Source organism: Branchiostoma floridae, chromosome 15, assembly GCF_000003815.2.
Source record: "Branchiostoma floridae strain S238N-H82 chromosome 15, Bfl_VNyyK, whole genome shotgun sequence".
Classification (NCBI taxonomy): Eukaryota; Metazoa; Chordata; class Leptocardii; order Amphioxiformes; family Branchiostomatidae; genus Branchiostoma; species Branchiostoma floridae.
This window is the reverse complement of record NC_049993.1, coordinates 6,124,617-6,128,765: the sequence shown is the minus strand read 5'-3', so window position 1 is coordinate 6,128,765 and position 4,149 is coordinate 6,124,617. Positions and strand designations below refer to the sequence as shown.

Genomic DNA, 4,149 nt, shown 5'->3' with positions numbered 1-4,149 from the left:
ATCCAAGCCAAAAGTCCTGCTGCAGTACCTATCCGAGCTGCTAAGGGGTCTGAAATCTATTAATAATTTCCAGTTTTTGTCACACCCTACCAACACACCGATATAAAGCCAATCAATCAGACAGACATACAAATGTTACTGAAAATATAACCTCCATGATATTATGGAGGTAATAAGATTTGCTGGTAGGCATACATGTGAAACAGTCTACTATACTGCAATGTTCTTCTTTACATCAAACGAAATTAAAACCATGAATCAATATCCACCAGGCAAATCCTCAGCGCATATATATCGTGCTTGTTGAAATCTCATTTATATGAATGAATGATTGATATCTTATTAAGGTGTGTTTCAGAAACGCCCAGCCCGCATGCTAATATGTGGTTCTCCCGTCGTTTCGACAGATGAGCAGGCAGACAGGCATTTTTACCTGTTTTGCCTGACCTGCACATGACTTTTTATGGTGAAGGAGGGGTGTGCAATTCCTTCTCCACCCTCTCGTCTACTGGAGCACTAAGTCTCACAGGGACACAACTGTATGACACGTGTGAGACGGCTTCATGCTAATAAAACATGCACCAACATATAATGTAAATGAACAGAGGATATTACAACATAAGGCCACACCAATTTCATTTGTTGTTTCTCAGATTTCCCGACCCTTTTTTTTTTGTTCTGATTTGAAAAAAAAAAACTTATCAAATTGATGGCCACACCTTGTGTTGACAAATTTTCACTGCTTTTCCTTTCTCAAATTAACTAAGGGCCTCAAATTCCAGTAGCTGTTCATGCCTATATTTTGGATGGTACATTTATCATTTTTCTTCAAACTTTGAACTTTGCTACCAGGGCCCCCCTAAATGTTATTTCTGTTGTGTAGCTTGAGTAAGCCCCTCAATCTCTCCTAGAATCTACCCCCGACTTTTTGCAAAAGTATTTTTTAATTTCTTTTTTCGACCGACTGACCCAATTTTTTTCTGAAAAAATCCAACAAACAACAAATAAAATTGGTGTGGCCTAAGTGAACAAAGGATACATAATCAATAACTACGTATACTAAACAGAACAGAAATGTCAAAAATCAAAATTTCTAATTCAGAGGTTACAACACTGGGTTATGACATCAAGTTTATGTGGCATATATGAGAAGACGGGATGCAATTGACTTAATTGTAAGAGTCTGGCTGATTTACATGGCTGGAAAGTATGTAAGTTAGAATGTTTGGCAGGGGTGAACGAGTGCTGTTGAGTGAATAATCATAGGTTTTGAATGATAAAGCTGTACAGACCATACCCCAAATCCTATCTAGTACCTCCATAAAACATTCAAAACAGCCTCCTAACCCAGATTTATGGTGTATAGTTAATCTCTGTAGTCTTACATGATTATGGATTGCAGTCACTGTGGCATTCTCTGTGGCTACTAGAAGGTAAATGCTGTCATTTTGGTCCTGTGTTCAACTATTGTTGAGAGATTCTGCATGCAAGCATAACTTAATTATGCAATGGCATGTCAGAAATGTAGGGGGGACTTGGTATTATGAATGAATGAATGACAGGTTTATTCGTTCAAAACAATAAAAACGTACAAGCTTCTGATAGCAGCCCAAGGGCTGAATTGGTGGGCTTGTTAACAGTTAAAAATGGCTTAAAAACTGTTCCAACTATATACATATGTACATCAATAATCACATCATTACGCAGACTTATTTACAAACTGGGAAGGTAGAAACACATAGTTCATACAATGTCGTCATTGAGTAGTGAGACCATATAGTATATTGGACTTTTCCTTAAACGAGAGGTGTTGGCTCTGGGGACCTGCAGTTTGTTGGCTGAACGTGTATTTCTGCCAGTAATCTCCTTACGACAGGGAGGGAACCAGTCCCTGTAGGTCGGGGATCTATACAGTGAACGAGCATAAGATCTGCATAGGTCATGACGTCTCTGAGACAGTGATGTGAGGGAGAGTTCAGTCAGTGCCGAGCTGTAGCAGGTATAGTTCTGTCCGAGGATTATCCTACAAGCTCTCTTCTGCACTCTTTCAATTGACTTACATTCAGCAACAGTCAATCCTGGATGCCACACTTGGCATGCGTATTCCAATACCGGGCGCACAAAACCAATATAGACAAGTACAAGGTCACCAGTAGTTAGGCCATACTTGGACAGTGTTCTTAACATGTACAGTCTTTTGTTTCCCTTCCCAACCATCGTTTCGACTTGTTTAGACCACTTCAGGTTGCTTTGGAGGATGACACCTAAAATGCGGGCAAACTCGACGACCTCCAGCTGTGTAGGACGAGGGTCTGTATGCTCTTTTCCGTAAGGCGTAGGCAGGCCTTTTAGTTTCGCGTAATTCGTAGGGAAGCTATTTTATTTCACGTAATTCGTAGTGAGGATGGAAAATTGACTGTAAAGCGTAGCCAGTGTATTTCACGTAAAGCGTAATCTAGCCTAAAAATTTCACGTAAAGCGTAATCTAGCCTAAAAATTACCCGTAAATCGTAGCCTGGTCTCCCAAAATTCATAAGTCGAAGGGTAGTCTACCAGTGAATTTAGCCCCTCAAAACATGGGAAATTGCGTTTCAGATGATCAAGATTTCAAAATTTCCCTTGCAAATCCTTTCACATTCGGTCATCGACAAGCCAAAATATGTATCGGAGGCCTCGCCCTCACCTTTTGCCGTTAATGGGAATGTTATTGAAGGTAGCTAGCTTAGTCTGGCAGCAAAATTTGCCTATCAAAATGCAGGAAATATCATCTTAGAGGTTCAAGATTTCAAAATTTCCATGGTCCTCCCGTTGCGCCGCCTCGTGCCTTTGGCGCTCGAAATGCTGAAAATATGTTGGGGATGTGACGTGTCAACCTCAAACACCTTTTTTGCTGATAGAAATGTCATTAGATTTAGCTTTATATAATATCCATCAAATCAAAATTTTCTTACAAAAACTCAGAACGCGGCGTTTCAGGGGTAAGGATTTCACAAATTTCCCGGACTTCCCTTGCGACGCCTCACCCACACTGAACTGTGCATCGAGTGGTCAATGCAGCCACAGTTTTCTCAATATCATAAATCAAAACATACCTATCATTTCGGGTTTAAGTTTCTGGTGGCCTGTGTAACGTCACTGTGTGACATGAAAACGTTCACCACGAGTACTAACCAGATACGTTAAGTTGTTGAAAATTTCCATCTAATTACGGACAGACTACTATAGTTACATATGCAAAAGGCTATTATCTCCTTCAGTCTGTTCATTCGTGATTCGGTCTGTTCATTTGTGATTCATAATCACCGGTCTAACCAGTTTTTAGGCATAAAGGCAGCTCCGAGTCCTACTTCCTACATACCAGACCATCTAAATCGACACGGGCTGTTCTCGGCATTGACAGGTAAAACTGCAGTCAAACGTTTATCTTCACTATTTGTTTGCATTGTAGTAGTTTCGTACTCTACAGAATGTTTAAATCGGTAACACCAATTCGGTAACATTTGTAACTTGTTCTTTATGTATCCGGATTTTCTTGCCCGGCTTAACTTGGTCACTCCCAATCCCTACATCCGAATGCCTGAGAATGCAAAGAATGAGTCAAAGCCTGTGTAGGCTTACGTGTACATGTGTTTATAACAACACCTACATGTATCTACTCGTTGATTTCTATTTGAGTCAATAACAGAAACAGCAAGACAGAACATTCAGGCCGACTCTAGTATGTGGTTCATCTTTATGCTTGACAGGAAACTTGGGCAACATCTTTAAATAGCGAAAACCGTTGCCAGCCTTTCTGAATTTAGCGTAAAACGTTGCCGGCCTTCGTGAATTTAACGTAAAGCGTTGTCGATCGTCCCGAATTTAGCGTAAAGCGTTGTCAGGACCCTCCATGCAGACCCTCTAGGACCAACTGTGATCACAGGTGGGGGTGGGGGTTCTTCATGAAACAAAAAACAAGGACTTTACATTTCGACGGATTCAAAGTCATGAGGTTATCTTCGGTCCATCGGGCCAAGCCGTCGACATCATCTTGGATGGTGGGCGCACTGAGCATAGCCTCCATAGCAGGCTCTCTATGGCCTTTTTTGGCACTTTTGCTGGCCATTTCTTTTTGTACTGGGTCGCTGATTGCTGGCCTTTTCTGATAGA

General features: G+C 41.0%; 1 protein-coding gene across 2 annotated transcripts in view; it reads left to right on the top strand.

Moving 5' to 3' along the window:
* The first annotated feature begins 1,387 nt into the window (after positions 1-1,387).
* The window catches only part of LOC118432644 (ergothioneine biosynthesis protein 1-like), an 18,280-nt gene continuing 15,518 nt past the window's right edge, over positions 1,388-4,149 (top strand). Inside the window, exon 1 of one of the 2 annotated variants that reach the window (XM_035844279.1) lies at positions 1,388-1,433. The gene's annotated coding sequence lies outside the window, so the exon portion shown is untranslated. Of the gene's footprint in view, positions 1,434-3,170; positions 3,401-4,149 lie in introns of those variants that run through there. The other variant, XM_035844278.1, reaches the window with a different exon arrangement.